The sequence below is a fragment of the Erpetoichthys calabaricus genome, chromosome 12 (genome assembly GCF_900747795.2).
Source record: "Erpetoichthys calabaricus chromosome 12, fErpCal1.3, whole genome shotgun sequence".
In the NCBI taxonomy this organism is placed as follows: Eukaryota; Metazoa; Chordata; class Cladistia; order Polypteriformes; family Polypteridae; genus Erpetoichthys; species Erpetoichthys calabaricus.
The window spans coordinates 136,691,847-136,709,854 of record NC_041405.2 but is presented as its reverse complement, the minus strand read 5'-3'; positions in this window follow the sequence as shown (position 1 = coordinate 136,709,854).

Here is an 18,008-nt window from a genome sequence, read left to right as displayed (position 1 = left end):
TAATTACAGTAATCTCTGCTTTAGACCAATTTGGCTTATTGCTTTGGATCTTCCTGTATCTGTCCTGTTGGGTTTCACTGGCATTAATTTAGAGACCTTTTGATTTTAAATAAAGAAGTAAGCAATGCCTACAATGTTTAAATATTCATTCTGGTTTGCCTAGCAGCACCAGGTCTTTGACAGCAAGTGTGTTTTCTTTCTTTTCCAGTTTAGCTTTGTTTCCATTCAGATTGAGATTCTGGATTTCTATTTGACTCAAATCGGCGTTGTACTAAATGACTTTTTTTTTCCTTATTTTCAGTCATAGCCTTCATTTACAAAACCGTAAGAACATCAAAGCAAGTTGCAGACAGCTACAGCACACACTCATTACTGACACCCCCAGTAACTTCGTAATAGCACTCTGTGATTCATTACAACAAAACCAGACATTTGGTAGGTGTGGATTTGCAGGTCTGTGAGAATTAACAGATGTAATTGTGGTCAGGAAAGCAGAGTGATGAAGACATCCAAAAGAGGTCAGGGTACTACCCTATAGTAACTCCGCTTAATACAATGAACAAAAAAGACATCCTGCAAATGGCTCACCACAAAAGTAGTTGCTTTAATCAATGAAACAGCAAGGGGTCAGGAGTTGTGTCTTTCTTAGGTGTCACTCGGACATCGCTTTCCAGGAGTGGGCCGGATTTATAGTGCTGGTACCGGAAGGTGGAGTCTTCTCTGGGCATGAAGGTGGGGTTAGGCCCTCTCTTTGGCTGTCTTTTCCTGGCTGCAGAGGAGAAAGGAGAACATAATGTTAGCGTTAGCTCCCCCTCTTGTCCTGAGGTGGAACTGCTTACCTCACCAGAGCCAGGAAGGTGGTCCCCAAGTATGCATGCATGACACAGGCAATTAGCACACATCCAAAAGCAGAGTTGTAAAAAGATACTTGAGTAAAAGTACTTCTTCAAATTTTTACTTTCATGCAAGTAAGATGTATTTCAGTTAAAAAAACTTGAGTAAAAGTACCTGCTACCAAAAGTTAAAGTGCATTTAATAATAATGAGATGGTGCAAGGCTTTGTCTAGATGACACATTTATTTTTTAACAACACTTGCACAATATTTTTACTAAAGAACTGCACTACAGAATAATGAATCATGCAAATGCAATCCTGCCTTTGATCACTACACAACTGCAGCCAACATCACCGTGATGGAGGATTCCTTGTTATTGAGATTTTCCCCAGACCCAAAAGGACTCTCTGGGTGTGCTGTGATGGCATTGGAAGTACTCCCAGGTCTGGCATAAAAGAAGACATTCACCTCACTCAGGAAACTGGAATTAGGAGGAAGTGGACTTACCTGGGAAGTGGAAGGGGGGAATACAGAAGGAACATGCATTATATTATATTGCTTGTTGGGTAGCTCACATAACTCGTCTGAACTCAGACTTAAACAGCAATGTGGAACAGTTTTGTGGGATCACCACCTGCAAGATGAAGGGTGAAGGTCGGGTGCAATGCCAGTATACTGTCAGGCATTGTTGGGAAAGACCTAGCTGGACTAAACCCTTGCAAGACCCTTGCAATGGAGACTGGCTTTGAAAACTTGGAATATTATGTCTCAGGTATGAAAGAAACCTAAGCTGATGCAGGAGGTTGAAAAGTACCAGCTAGATACAGGTGGTATTACATCCACACATAGAATGGTCTCTGGAGTTTCATTGTGTAAAAGACCTTGGGGGGTTGTGGGGATACTCCCAAGCTGAGAGCTGACATCTGTTTCGATTCTACATCCCTCTTACAGAAGGTGGATAAGGTGCTTGAAAGGGTGCCATCCACTAACTCAGTAGTCTTAATGAGTGACTCATGTTGGGAACAGCAGAGATACCTGGAGGGGCAAGATTGGGAGGAATGGCTAGCCAGATCTAAACCCAAGAGGTGACATGTTGTTGGATTTTGTGCTAGTCATGGATTTCCCAATATAAACACCATGTTTAAACACAAGCAAGCTCTTAAGTGTACCTGGTACCAGAGAACTTTGGGCTGAAGGTCGATGGTAGACTTTGTAGTTGTGTCATTTGATCTATAGGCCAAATATTTTGGACATTCAGGTAAAGAATGGTAGTATGTTGGATGTGAAGCGAAGGGTGTAAGCTGGATAGACTGGGGAAGGCTAGACAGACACGGTGTGTGTTGTGGGAATGTCTGAGTAAGGCTCCTGTTTGTGATGAGGTCAACTTCTATCATGGGTCTGAATAGACCCTGTTCAAGACCTCAGTTGTGGAGCAGCCACTAAAAGGTATGGTCCTAGGGTTGACAGAGCATCTCATGATGGCAACCCTAGCACCTAATGGTGGCACCAGATGTGAGGGAAAGTGGAAGACTGAAGAAGGTATATAAAAAAAAGGTGATCTTCACTGGAATGCTCTCTGTGGAATATCCTTTCTCAGTTGAAAGGTACCAACAGGATTAAAGGACTTGTTGTGGAATCAAAAGTTTGAGTATGTTTGGAAAGGCCATGAAAAAAGATTACTAGATGGCCTCCTGGCTTTTCTGGCAAACTGTTTGACATCACAGTAAGGAAAGACATGATCTTGCCTAGACAGAGTTAATCATGAATGGAGACTTGCTGGAGAAAATGTTAAGTAGTGTAATAAACACTTTGAAGAACTCCTAAAACTGGTGGAAATGCCCTTTCTATCAAAAGGAAACACTGGACATGTCTTTTGGGCTGGGTTTGGTCCCATCACATTTGTTGAAGTCACTATGGACTGAGGACTCCATTGAGGTAAGGCAGCTAAGTTGCACAAGATCCAACTGGAGATTCTGAATGCAGTGTCGGGATAGCATGGTTAATGTGTCTATTCATGGAAGGCAGGTAAAGCAACCTTGGAATGGAGACTGGTGTGGTGTTCACCATATTTGAGAAAGATGATCGGAGGGTGTGTTGTAACTACAGATGGATCGCATTCCTCAGCCTCCCAGGTGAGGCCTATGAAAGAATGCTGGAGGGAAGACTTCATTTGATGGCTAAGCCAAAGAGACAGGAGGAACAATGCATATTCAGCCCCAAACATGGAACAGAAGACCAGCTGTTTTCAATGGTGAAGACATTGGAGGGTAAATGATAGTATGATAACTCAGTCTAAATGTGTTTTTTTGGAAAAAGTGTTTGCCCATGTCCCATGGTATGTGCTGCTTGATGTGCTGCAGAAATATGGAGTGTCAGAGCTGCTTTTGTGTGCCATTGATTCCCTATATGAATGCAGTAGAAGCTGTGTCTTAATATTTGGCATTAAGTGGAATTTGTTCACTGTGGGTATTGGACTCTGTCAAGGCTGTGTCTTTGGACTTTCCATGGACAGAATATCAAGGCATAGCCAAGTATGTTGGGGTGTCCATTTGGGCAGGCCAAGGGTAACAATGTCACTGATGTGCAGATGATGTTGTCCTTTCTGTCTCATCTGACTGAGACCTTTGGCACACACTTGAGTGATTTATTGCCGGGTGTGAAGCAGCAGGAATGAGTATCAGCATCTCAGAGGTCATGGTTTTCTGTCAGAAAAGAGTTGATTGAATTCTCCAGGTGAGGGAAGGGGACAGATGCCCCCAGTGGAGGAGTTTAAGTAAGTCAGGATTTTATTCATATGAATTGGAACAAGGTAACTTGAGATAGATAAGGAGATTGGAGCAGCGGCATCTGTTCTGAGGGCGCTGTTACCTGTCCATGGTGGTGAAGCGTGAGCTGAATCTAAAGAAAAAGCAGAAAATGTTTACTTTGTAAACTTTTTCCAGTTTATCTTTTGTAATATGAAAAAGAACTCTGGAAGATTCTAAAAGTTGGGGAATTGCCCCGTATAATGTCCGTTGGACACAAAGCAAAATTACGTCCAAGAAAAGGAATCAAAACAAAAGTACTTGACAAAATGAAAGTGTTTACAAGGGGTATATATATACAAAATGGAGACAGGAAATGACAACAAAATGGCTGGCCGGAAGTGACATCACAATGGGGAAGCTGGAAGTGATGTCATCTCGGGAGAGAAGAACGTGACATTATCGATAGAATGTGGTGGCTGGATTGTTGAAAGATGACCATTTTGGGAAACTGGAAGTACTGATGGCGAGTTACTGTTTATCTTCTTTGCTGCTGTTGATGGAGAGAGAGAGATATTAGTACCAGTAATCAACCCTTCATCCCTTGTAGTATCAGGTTATTCATATAGGCGTCTGTCACAAGACAGAGTGCAGTAAGCTGACCAAGGAAAATTTCCAGTTTCTTAGGAACTAGGGGGCTCCGCCCCCTGCTCGCTTCGCTCGCCAACCCCTGGTGTTGGGAATGACAAAGAGCGTGATGTATGAATGAGATATAGAATAGTGTGAAGGTGTAGATGATGCAAATAGAAAGCAAACAATAAAGTGTGTGGCACAGTGTAAAGGTTTATTGGAAAATTTCTTTGTACACGCCGTTTAAGTGTAAAAGGTAATTCCAGGTCAGAACTTGTAATGTCATTGAAGATGGTTATTGTTGTGATCAGAGTCAAGTTTGTCAGAGCTTAGAAAGAGTTGTGTCTCTCCAGGAAGTAATGGAATGACTTGGTTATTTATGTTTTCCACATTAACATTTTTTGGACATAATATATTGCGTTGTGTTAAAAGGGGCATTTGGTCTAATGAGATTGCTGTTCCAAATCTGTCTGTAACTAAGTCGTCGCAGATAAAGGCTTGAGGAATTGTAATAATATGTGGGTGAAGTCCATCTGTATTGGTGAGTGTACCATCTCCCAGTTGTAATAAGCAATTGTTATGATCTGGTTCTGGACATCGTATGTTTTTTACTAACTGTATGTTTTGAAAGCAATGCCAATTGTCTGCGTATTTTAAGGTGCACTGAACAATAGCTGAGCGCATGGCATGTGGAAGAATAGCTAAGCACTGTCTAAAATCTCCTCCTAATAAAAGTACCTTTCCTCCAAAGGGAATATTATTATTCATAAACGTTTGTAGAAGTTTATGAATGGTGTTGAGTAAGTGACTGGATGCCATTGTACATTCATCAATAATTAACATTTTTGCAAGACGGATGTCACGTGCAGTGCCACCGTTAATGTTCATAGTGGATACCGATTTGTAGGATCTAATGCAGTTGATAAAGATTTCACTTTCAGGCACATCGTTAGTTAGAAGCTTCTGTAGATATTCAGGATATGAATGTAAAGGAGGCAGTCTAATTTGACCCTTTTGACAACAACGTGTAAATGTATTACTTGTATTGCCAGTTGTTTCTTCAGGGACGTGAACTGAATGACAATGATTGCAAATGACATTCATTAATCCGAATGAATTTTCCTGGTGTATGTTTTGCTTGTGCCGTTTGATATGCGCGTTGTTGCATGTGTAGTATTTGGGACGTGTTGTTTTGGAGCTGTAATCGATTTGCCTGTGCTGTGTGAGAAGCCCGTTGTAGCCTTCGCTGCCGTTAACGTATGTCTGAGACGGGAGGTGTTTCGTTTTGAATCCGTGCCTGTTGCGATGCAGCGCTTTGATTGATAGTTTGCGTCATGTGGATATAGGATGTAGATTTGTGCATATTTGCGTTGTTGATTTGTTTCAGGGTGCACTGTTCCAATGCGATGCAGTATTTGTGTACATATGCGAAAGCAGTATGGGCCATTGCCTTTTGGTTACCTGATATTTACTCCGGTAGATGCAAAAGCAAATGAACTATTGTAGGATCTAATGCAGTTCATAAAGTTTTTACTTTTAGGTACATCGTTAGTTAGAAGCTTTAGTTGAGCTTTACGTTTTTGGATCCGAGACATTTTTTCTTCTAGAAATATGGATAAGTAATAAGGAGTATTGCACTCACTGTTAATATGGAGCCTTTTCTGCGGTTGAACGGTTAATAGTGCCTTATTGTAATGAGATCCACCTATGCTGCATAGTGTGAATTGTGTTTGGTCCCGTTATCCGAGCCGTATCGTTTTGTACCTGTGATCGTGAATTCATGACTTGTTTGTTCTTGAGCGTGAGAAATATGGATAAGTAATAAGGAGGATCGCACTCACTGTTAATATGGAGCCTTTTCTGCGGCTGAACGGTTAATAGTGCCTCATTGTAATGAGATCTACCTATGCTGCATATTGTGAACGTGTTGAGATGATGTATGTTTAATACGGACGGTTCATTTAGAAATGTGGCTTTGTGTGTCATTTGTTATTTATGTTACTGTGGTCGTGGGTCTGAATCGTCGTTTTTGTGTACGTTTCGTGTGCTATGTCTGTAGTCTGTCCCGTTTCGTGTCCAATGGGCTTTGTGTGGTGCTCGCGGCTTCTTTTTTTTTGTGTGCTTGTGGCTTGTTGAATCCACCTCTTTGTGTGCGTCCCGTTTCGTGTGCAATGGGATTAAATCCTCCTCTTTGTGTGTGTCCCGTCCGTTGCTTGTGTGTGTGTGTGGGGGGGTTTGCGGGCTCTTTTTTTTTGTGTGCCAGGGGCTTGTTGAATCGTCCTCTTTGTGTGTGTCCCGTCCGTTGCTTGTGTGTGTGTGTGGGGGGGGGGGGGTTTTGCTCGTGCGGCGCTGTGTGCGTCACCTGCGTTTGACTCCTTTTTTCTGTGCTCACTCCTTTTTTCTGTGGTCTTGGCCGCCTCTCGCGGCGCTTCATTTCTTGGGGCGCCTGCGCAGTACGTCTTTTTGCGGCTACGGCCCATGGCTGGATGTCCCTGCGTCCATCCGGTTTAGCATTCTCGGTTAGTAATGTGGATGAGTGTATGTGACACAGGAAAGATGACCTTTCCTTCTTTATGGTCTCTCTGATCAGTGAAAAAAATAAGAACAGATAGCCCATTAGCGTACTAAAACAAAATGCTTAAGTAAATGATATTATGTTTATTTTTGAATTATAAGGGGGTGGGGAGAAGAAATTATAAAAAGCCAATAGAAAAAAATGTAACTTTGCTCTTCTGCCTTGCAACGGAGAATCCACGTACTCATCTATGACTGAAAAAAAATCTCATTGATTGAACTTGTCCTGTCTTCCTCGGGATTTTTTTTCTTCCACAACATCTATCTAAAATAGATAAAAAAAGACTGGCATAGCAGCTTTTATTATCCAAAATATGTAAAGAAGGCATTAAGAGCAAGAGATATTAGAGAAGTAAATAATAGATATTGTAAGATATTAGAGAAGCCCTGTTTGTCTCTCCATTTACAGTATATCAAAGCTGTCACTCATTATTTTCACTTAACACACTCTAGTTAGTGCTGCTACTCATATTTAATAACATTATCTTGTATTGCTTTTTAATTGATCATAGGCAAGGCTTTTATTTTGCCATTACTAACTCATTTCCATTTACTTTCTCTCCTCAGTGTCCACCTCGGTCTGTCTTAGAGTGGGTGAATCATCGTTCTAATGTTTTTTATATTATAAATGATTCTTTTGTATTGGGGTAATAAGCGCTCACTGTGGTGGTTTAAGAAAAATAAAGACAAAGAATTTGACAGACCACCATCTTTATACCGCATCTTACATATGTTCTCACTCTGGTCACCATAGAAACTAGATCTCCTTAAATTCTAACTCTAGCAATAGAACATGACTGCACTTATCAGTGTAACTGCTCCTCTCTGTTGCAATTTAGTCATGCAGTTTAGTCATCTTATCAGACCACCCCAGTTGACCAGTAGTCTGTCTTCACATTATTCAAGATTTATGCTAAAAAAGAACTGAGAGCACAGGTCTCTGGAGCTTGAACTTGGTTTAAAAAAGGGATAGGTTTAGCACAACTCGCTGCCTCCCCGGCCAGGCGTGGAATTGACGTTTTCTGGTCCCTTTGGTTGACTCTCAAGTTCACGTGTGTGACACAGGTTTGAAATGGGCTGGACAGACATTTTAGTTGCCAAAAAAAAAAAAAATTGATATGTTAGTCTAAACAATGCATGTGAAACACCATCGCTGTTTTTGCCTGTAAGCTCCAAGAAGAGAAGTTAAAGGTAGGTTTCTGAAGAAGAAGGTGAAGAAGAAGAAAGAAAGAAAGAAAGAAAGAAAGAAAGAAAGAAAGAAAGAAAGAAAGAAAGAAAGAAAGAAAGAAAGAAAGAAAGAAAGAAAGAAAGAAAAGCTCAGTGTATACATTACTCCAAGTTGTAATCTTAGATATTCCAATGGTGGCCTGCTTATAATTCCAAGAGCCAAGCTTAAAAGAAGTGGTGAAGAGGCCTTTTGATGTTATGCACCTAAAATCTGTAATACTTTACCAATAGAAATTAGTCAGGCTAATACTGGGATACATTTAAAAAATTGCTAAATACTCATTATTATATTATGGCTTTTTCATAGCTACTGTACATTTTAGTTGTACTCCTAATAGACTATATAGGCATAGAATTACCATATTCTCCAGGGATTTGCAATCTTTACTAATCTCTACTTTTCTTACTTTTCTCTCCTGTCTTTTCCAGTTCTTCTTTTGCTCCACCACCTCCACACTGTGCAGCCACCTGTAGTGCTGGAAAGAAGGCGGGTGCTCCAGCTGTCCACAAAACCCACTGCATTGAATCCTCTCACATGAAACCTGGGAACAAAGAGGAGGGATGGTTTAAGACCATTTGTGTTAGATAGAATACCCATTGGGGACTGGATGGTCTTTTGGTCGTGGGACCCCTGCAGATTTTGTTTTACTCTCCTACTTAATTGAAGTTCCAGCCATCGGATGTTATCATCGGACTCATCTTTAGAGACTTACATCGTGATGTTGTATGCTACACATTGTATACACTGTTTTTCTTTGCTATTTATTCTTTAATATTCTTACCAAATCTTTTTTGTGTTTCTTATCTTGTAACTTTCTCTTTGACATGTTGTTAGGCACTTTGAACCACATTGTTTGTATTAAAATGTGCTATAGAAATGAATGTTGTTGTTATTACAAATTTTTTGTTTCTCCTGCACAACAATAAGATCAGAAATAAATACAATGGAGAAATTTTCTTTTGTCTCATTTTGTCTCAGTATTCTCATAAGGGTCTCCTCTTGAGCTTCAGCAGAGATCTCAAAAAAAGTCACACAATGGGCTCAGATTTTCCAAGTAGTGTCTTGACATTTTTTTGTGGTTTGAAAGTATTTGCATTGTGTGCTCAATAATATCTGGTGAAATGCATAGACATTTGTTTGTGGTAATAAAACACTTTACTATGAATACAAAACTGTAGTCCTTTTTTTGATTAATACTATTAATTGTTCTAATTTGTATTGCTGTGGCCCAATTAGATTACACCATTTATGGCAGTAAAGGGTACCATAGTGGCTAAGACTTTGGACTTCAAACAGTGAGGTGGTGGTTTAAATCCCACTACTGACACCACTGTGTGACACTCTTGATTCACTGACACAATGTCTCACTTGTGTTTCCGAATGGATGAGTAGTAATTTTCTCAAACTAAATAAAGAGAAAACAGAAATTTTAGTGATTGGCAATAATGGATACAATAAGGTTATTAGAAATAAACTTGATGCATTAGGATTAAAAGTCAAGACTCAGGTAAAGAATTTAGGGGTAACTATTGACTCTGACCTGAATTTTAAATCATATATTAATCAGATTACTAGGACAGCATTTTTTCACTTATGAAATATAGCAAAAGTTAGACCTCTTATAACATTGCAAGATGCTGAAAAATTAGTTCACACTTTTGTTTTCAGTCAGCTAGATTACTGTAACGCTCTCCTCTAACGCACATCAATCGATTGCAACGAGTGCAGAATGCAGCTGCTAGAATCTTAACTCAGTAAAGAAAATTGGAGCACATCACCCCAGTTTTGATGTCACTACACTGGTTACCTGTGTCATTTAGAATTGACTTTAAAATCCTGCTTATGGTTTACAAAGCCTTAAATAATCTCGCTCCATCCTATATTTCAGAATGCCTCTCACCTTACACTCCAAATTGTAACTTTAGATCCTCAAATGAGTGTCTACTTACAATTCCAAGAGCTAAACTTAAAAGAAGTGGTGAGGCGGCCTTCTGCTGTTATGCACCTAAAATCTGGAATAGACTGCCAATAGGAATTCGCCAGGCTGATACAGTGGAGCACTTTAAAAAACTGCTAAAAACACATTACTTTAACTTGGCTTTCTCATAGCTTCATTTTAGTTTAATCCTGATGTTCTGTATATTCAATTAATTATTATTATTATTCATGGTGGCTCCAAAATCTGTACTAACCCCTACTTTCTCTTCTGTTCTTTTTCCAGTTTTCTGTGATGGTGACCTGCGCCGCCACCACCTGATCAAAGCACCGTGATGTCCCTACATTGATGGATTAAAGGCCAAACGTCCACATGACCATCACCATCAAGTTCTTCCATGTGAAGCCTGAATACCATGAGGACTGATTGAGGTCATTTATGTCAGGTAGAATGCCTGGAGTGGGCTGGGTGGTCTCGTGGCCTTGGAACCCCTGCAGATTTTATTTTTTTTCTCCAGCAGTCTGGAGTTTTTTAACTTTTATTCTATGTTAATTAGTGTTCCCTAATTTTAGTTCTTGTTTATTTTGTCTTTTTTCTCTTTCTTCATCATGTAAAGCACTTTGAGCTGCATCATTGTATGAAAATGTGCTATAGAAGTAAATGTTGTTGTTGTTGTTTGAGGAAGTCACTTTCTCTGCCTGTGCTGCAACTGGAAAGACTAAAGAAATGTTACTGATTGCATTTCAAATGCTGTAAGCCAGGCATCAGTCCGCCAGTATGTAAATAGTATGAAGTCTTGAACGAGATTATAACAAAACAAGAATGGCACCTCAGAAAATATATACAATGCTTTTTAAACTAAATTTTCAGTTTTGACTCCTTCTCACTCAGTTGCATCTCATGTCTATGGAACCATAATAGGGCCACAGAGAAGAAACAAAAATGAAGAAACAAAGGTCTATTTCATGATTAAAATCAAAATGTTGACTTTAATCTCATGGTTTATTTTGTTATTAAAGTAGAAAGTCAGAAATTTCATCCTAAAATTGATGTTTAATTTACTAAATCTTCTCAAACCCGATCATAACTAAAGGAGCACGTTAAATGCTTCATATTCAAAATTGATTCTTAAGAGATGAGGCACACAAATGTCTGGCCAATCTGCACTTTCTGAAACACTGACTCAGATTTTATTTTCCATTGAATATTGTGGCCTCCAGGGGTTTTTCTAGCTCCCAAACACCAAGCACACAAAGGCTCTGGGCACAAGATGCCAATAAACATTTGGATTTTTTATTTCTTGGGAAACTCTTTCCCAACCCACAATCACAGTCACAGCAAGCAATATACAGAACTCTGCCACTCTCTGCTTTTGTCTTCCTCTCTTTTTCTCCCTCTTCCTCTGCCTATTACGTTCATCCTGGAAATCTTTGTCCTCCTCCTCCTCATGACTCTGGCTCCCAGAGTTGTGGTAGGCAGCTCCATTTATGTTACACATGGAAGCACTTCCAGTATCCCAAAGCTGTGGTTTGGAAGCACCTCTGGTTGTGGTGGGAGCCCGACAAAGAAGGGCTCACCAGTCCCCGCAGCACCCCCTGCTCTGTGGGAATCTCTGGTGTTGCCATAGCAGCCATCTATTGGTAGACAATGCCCTGTGCACACTATCTCCCCCAGTCCTTCCTAGTTGAGGGCTCCTGGCTGCCCCTCACAATATATACAGTCGTTCATTTCAGCACCATTGCAGACAAGCTACAGGTACGAAAGCTGCCATGTTCTGTGTGGGTCTTCTCAAAATTCTGAAAAATATGAAGGTCAATAAATCAAATAAGGGTGTGTGCGTGTGTGTGTCTGCATGAGTGTGCCAGGTTTAGTACCCACCTTGTGTTCAGTGTTGCCCAAATTGGTTGAATTGGACAAGCTGGTTAGGAAAGTATAAATGAATGAATGAATGGATGGATGCAGGAGAGACTTCGGCAGCCATGTCCATTACAAATGCAAACACTACATTACTTTATCTGGTCAGTGGCTGAATGTTTAAAAGAAACAGTCCAGTGTTCCATAAACTTCTATATCGATGTAACATGGAATATAACCATGGGGCGCCCCCTACTCTCAGTTCAGCAAGTACTTTCCAGGGTGTTTGGTAGAAGTGCCAGCTACTCCAAATTAACAGGCAAAATTCGTGTAGCTGACAGTAAAATTTGCTTTACAGGTGACATTGCACATGTGAACGTGAGAATTTATTTGGTGTTTTAAAGTTTTTTTTGTGGGTGGAAAACAAGGAATATTTCTTTCTATAGTCTTCTTCACATTGCTGTGTTTACCTGTATTCTACTCTTCAGCCGTGTAAAGCATGTTTTCCATTCCATACCAGTAAAATCAATTCTAGTTTTGCCTCTCATTCATTTCAGTGTGGAGGAATGACGTGTGTTTTTTAAAACTGTGACATGCTATGAGGACACACCAAAAAGCATCATTGAAGATTTACTGTGAAAGCCACCTGTCCACCATTACCTAGCAACTGCTCATTCCTGTTTCTTAATTCATTCAGAAGAATTTGAGGATATACACACACCAAGAGAGCTGGAGCTTCAAGTTTCTGTTTTGTCTCTAATATTTTAGACAAGATTATCATCATAATCAGAAAAGTGGGGATCAGACTACATGAACAAATCTAATGGCTTAATAAAATGTCTAAATGTCTGTGGTAAATGTCTAAAATAAAATGACGTGGCAGGAAATGAGTCCAGTAATCCTTTTGTTTTTTCACTAGAGATCTTTATTTTACTACTAAATAACAGGCAGATGCATGTGAAATTAAAACCTTAAAAATGCGTCCAAATAGGACTAAACACTTCTTGGGCCAATGGCATGAATTGAGCTGAAAGCAAAATGCAATTTGTTTCACAAAATTTTTTTTGTCAAGAGAAGTACTGATGATCATTTTCCTTATTACTAACATTACATAACATTACATTTTATGATGCCATTCCACCTGTAGAATGTTAGAACATTAGCACAATCTGGACAAAAACAGGCCATTCAGCCTAACAAAGCTCACCAGTCCTATCCACTTAATTCTTCCAAAATAACATCAAGTCAGGTTTTGAAAGTACATAAAGTTCCACTGTCTGCTATACTACTTAGTACTTTATTCCAATTGTCTATGGTTCTTTATGTCAGGGGTTTCCAAACTTTTCAGCTCACGACCCCCAAAATAACCGTGCCAGTGACTCGTGACCCCCACTATCCTCGGAAGTGGTTAAAATATACAAATGTTGCGCGCAACGGTGCACATGAGCCAATAGGCCTAATCAAAAATGAGCATGACAACACGAAAGAACACAAAGGTCTAACAACCATATAATTTTTTTTAATAGTAATTTACTCATTTGTTTAATTTCAACAAAATATCCTATCCAAACAAGAGCATAACAACAAAAAAGAACATAACGCTCTAACAACCATATAACTTTTTAAAAAATTGTTATTTACTGATTCGTTTAATTTCAACAAAACACCTCACCTAATGAGATGGGTGGATTAATTAATTTGTAAAAAGTTTTTAAAAAGTATTTGATTTCTTGGAAATCATCTCGCGACCCCCCAGAGGGTCTGACCCCTACTTTGGGAACCACTGCTTTATGTAATGAAAAACTTTCTAATGTTTGTGCAAAATTTATCCTTAACAATGTTCTAACTGTATACCCATGTTCTTGATGAACTTATTTTAAAATAACTGTCTTGAGCCACTGGACTAATTCCCTTCATAATTTTAAACACTTCAATCATGTCACCTCTTAATCTTCTTTTGCTTAAACTGTAAAGGCTCAGCTTTATTAATCTTTCCTAATAACTCATCTTCTGTAGCCCTGGACTCAGCCCTGTCACTCTTCTCTGGACCTTTTCTAGTGCTGCTGTGTCTTTTTTGTAGCCTGGAGACCAAAACTGCACACTCAAGATGAGGCCTCACCAGTGTGTTATAAAGCTTGAGCAGAACCTCCTTGGACTTGTACTCCACACATCAAGGCACTATATAACCTGACATTCTGTTAGCCTTCTTAATGGCTTCTGAACACTGTCGGGAAGTTGAAAGCATAGAGTCCGCTATGACTTCTAAATCCTTCTCATAAGGTGTACTTTCAATTTTCATACTTCTCATTGTGTATTTTTATTTTCTACATGTAATACTTTACATTTACTGATATAAAATTTCACCTTCCACAAATCTGCCCAAGCCTGTATGATGTCCATGTCCCTCTGTGTAAATTCAATGGATTCTACATTAACTGCCAATCCCCCTATCTTGGTATCATCTATAAATTTTACCAGCTTGTTACTTACATTCCTGTCCATATTGTTTATATATATTAAAATAGCAGCAGCCCCAGCACTGGCCCCTGCTGGACACCACTCTTAACCTCGGCCAATTCTGATGAGGTTTCTTGCACCATCACCCTCTGATTCCTGCATCTGAGCCCATTCTGCACCCATCTAAAAACATCACCCTTATCTCCAACTTCTTTTTAGTTTCATGCCCAACCTCTCATATGGCACCTGTGGCAGATGGCTGTCAGCTCAACCTGGCCAGGACACCCCTGAGATGGAAGGATGGGGGAAGGAAGCTTTTCCAGGACATTGCCTCCCTCAAAATCCTAGATCGCATCTCCCCTGGAGTGTAACAGTGCCCCAGATTCCTGCAGGGCATCCTGGGACTTGGAGTGCAGTTTCTCAGCCCTGTTGGGTACCGTGGGTGCCACCAGGAGGAGCTGTGAGAGGACCGGAGAAGCCATGCCTCATCCATAGCCCAGAAGTACTCCTAAGTCACAAGGACGGGATCCCTGAAGTACTTCCGGGCTGATGAAAATGCCAATTCTCCATATAACCCGGCAGTGCGAGCCAGTCACGTGAGCGGAAGGACAGCAGCACTTCCAGGTCAAGGACTATATAAAGGATTGTTGGAGACCAAGTAAGAGAGCAGGCATTGGGAGATAGTGGACAGAGGTTGCTGGGAGGAGTAGAGGAGAGATTTGTGTTGATTATTGTGCTTATTATTGTTGTATTGCTTGTGAATGGTGGTGGAGGTGCTTTTGGGCACTACAAACCAGAAGAAAAGAATTAAATACCTTCTTGGTGATTTTACCCCATGTTCAGTGTGTCTGTCTGTTGGGTTGAAAGGGGCAACGTCGATCCCTAGCGTCTTACACACCTTATCCAATGCTTTCTGAAAGTCAAGATAAATAATCTCATATGCACCACTCCGACTGTATTCTTTTGTTCCTTCCTCAGAGAATTCCAGCATGTTATCAAAACTTTCCTCATCTGAACATATGCTGAATGTGTTGTCATTTCACATTACCTGATAATTTGTCTTATTACAGTATCATATTCAGATTGAGTAAAGTGACCTAACTTTAAAAAATTGAAAAGTTTCCTCATCTCATTTTTTGCACAGCTGCTGCACATTGTGAAAATGGCCATGTCCTTTGGGTCACTTTTGACCCCACAATTAACTTTAAAGGATTTTCTGTGTCATTTGTGGCAACTGTGGACGAAAAAGGCACACTGAAAAGCAGACAGATAATATTTTTTCTCAATTCTCTTGTTTATTCATTCGGAGTCACAGTAAGTACAGATTCAAAAGAGCATAACTTATTGCTGCAAAGCTCAGTTGAACCCTGATCAAAAGCCAGGAGGGGTTTTTTATACTTCAGCATCTCATGATTAATAAGACAGAAAGTACATCCTTATCAAAACAGTAAAGTTAAACAATATGTCTGTTGAGCTAAGCATTATCTGTGTTTTCAAAGCTGAGCACAGGAGAGACGCCTTTGCATAAACTACATGTACTTTCTGCAGCCTTGTGACCTTGTCCCTGAAACATTCACTCTGAAAAAGGGAAAACAAGAAACAGCTTAGATTTTATTCATGTGGACACTATTTCTCCTGAACCCTGGAATAACATATTTTTGTTAGTTCATAAGCCAAAGCGTCTCTCACTGGCAAGTTGGAAAAATAGTTATTATAAAAATTCTAATTTACTAAACACACAAAATACATGGTGCTGAGGAGAACATTCTTCTTCTACATTCCCCCCTTTTTGAACCAACAAAAATATGGGTGACATAGGAGTAACGCGGGAAAGAGTAGGAGAAGGGGAAGGAGTGGAAGGAAAGGAGGAAGAAATGGGAAGCATGCATTCTTCGTGTAACATATAAGCCTTGGCCACGGAGGCAGTGTAATACTGGGACACAAGATATGTAATTAGGGGGACTACACAGCAGGCCACAAGTAACAGAATGATAAAAGCAACGGCCAGTGAAATAAAAACTGACCTGAGCCATCAGCCCCAGGGGCTAGAAATGCCAGAAGTGGTAGCTAATTCATTTGAAAGGGCAGTTAAACCTGGCAAAGCACGGGTGATTGATACATCGGGAGCCGTATTATTAAGGATGCAAGTGCAGAATGCATCACCAAACATAGCACATACACCCCCCTTTTCAGCAAGGAGCATATCTAATGCTAATCGATTTTGCCAAGTCATAAGGGATGTTCTATCAAGCTGTTCATGTATCCCTTCAACAGCCTCTTTAGTAAAATTCAGGAAACGCTGTTGGTTGTAATATAAGTAATTAAGCCAATCTACATTTTTATTTATTGTAACTTGGGGGAAAATAGACTCAAATCCGGCAGCAACTTGATCTCGCGCTTTAAATTTATCAGGGACTCCGCGAGGGACACCAATGGAATCAAAATAAACGCCAGGGCCGTGAAGAGAGAATGTGGAGGGGTCAGCAGAGCGGGGTCGACGACGTCGGCCAGAGCTGGACGACACGCGAGGAGAATTCAAAGGGAGGAGGCGGAAAGGCATAACAAGTTGGGTTAATGCACATGTGCCAGTCCAAACAGGGGGAAGAATATCAAGTAATTTTAATGTACTGCACATCCACCAAATATCAGCACGCGGAGTGGACTGTGTCAACAGGAAAAGTGATAATGTAGAATTAAATGAGGTGGAGTTAACCTGGAAAGTCTGGGAACAGAAGGAAGAAGGGATATGACCAACATTAGTACCTCGGAAGGGGGAACTATAATTACTAGAGAAGCAGGTATAATTGCCTTCATGAGACTGGAACATCGGGGGAGTCATATGAGGAGTGGGGGGGGAAAGAGGAGAGAAAGTGTAATGCAGTTAGAGTCTTCCAGTGTGGATGGAGAGGTAAAAAGGGCAAGGAGACAAGGAAGACCAACAGGGTAAATATTAGAAAGAGGGAAAGGGACAGTAGCCAAATGTGGCCTAGCCGTAGCACAGGCGTAGCAATCAGATTGATTTACTTGCTTAGCCAAATATAATACCCACTGTAACCAACGATTCTGATCGCCCTAGCCAGTTTCAATTGAAAAAGTGGATGAGAGGGTGGAAATATTCATAATCTTAACAGAAGAAAAGTCTGAACCAGAAGTTGGGGAGACAGGTGTGTGTGCAGGAGAATGAGAGGTGTTAGTAACGGGATTGTCAATCTTAATTAGAAATCTCCCTGAAGGGTCTGTTCCAGATACATATGCCCCTAATATATAGGTTCCTGAGTCATGTAAAGAGAGGTTCTTCAAAGTGATGATCAAGGGGTTACAATGGTTGTCAATGTGTTCACCAACATTTTCAATCTCTCCCTGAGGCAGTCAGTGGTCCCCACTTCCTTCAAGGCATCCACCATCATTCCTGTCCCAAAGAAACCGGTGGTCTCCTTTCTGAATGACTATCGCCTGGTTGCACTGACATCGGTCATTATGAAGTGTTTCGAGCAACTAGTCAAAGGTTACATCTGCTCCTCCCTCCCTGACATGCTGGATCCTCTCCAATTTGCTTACAGAGCAAACAGATCGACAGAGGATGCCGTTGCGCTAACAATAAACACTGCCCTCACCCACCTGGAAAGAGGAGATACATATGTAAGAATGCTGTTCATAGATTACAGCTCGGCATTCAACACCATCATCCCCTCAAAACTCGTCTTGAAGCTTGACGACCTTGGGTTGGGGACGACCATCTGCAGATGGAT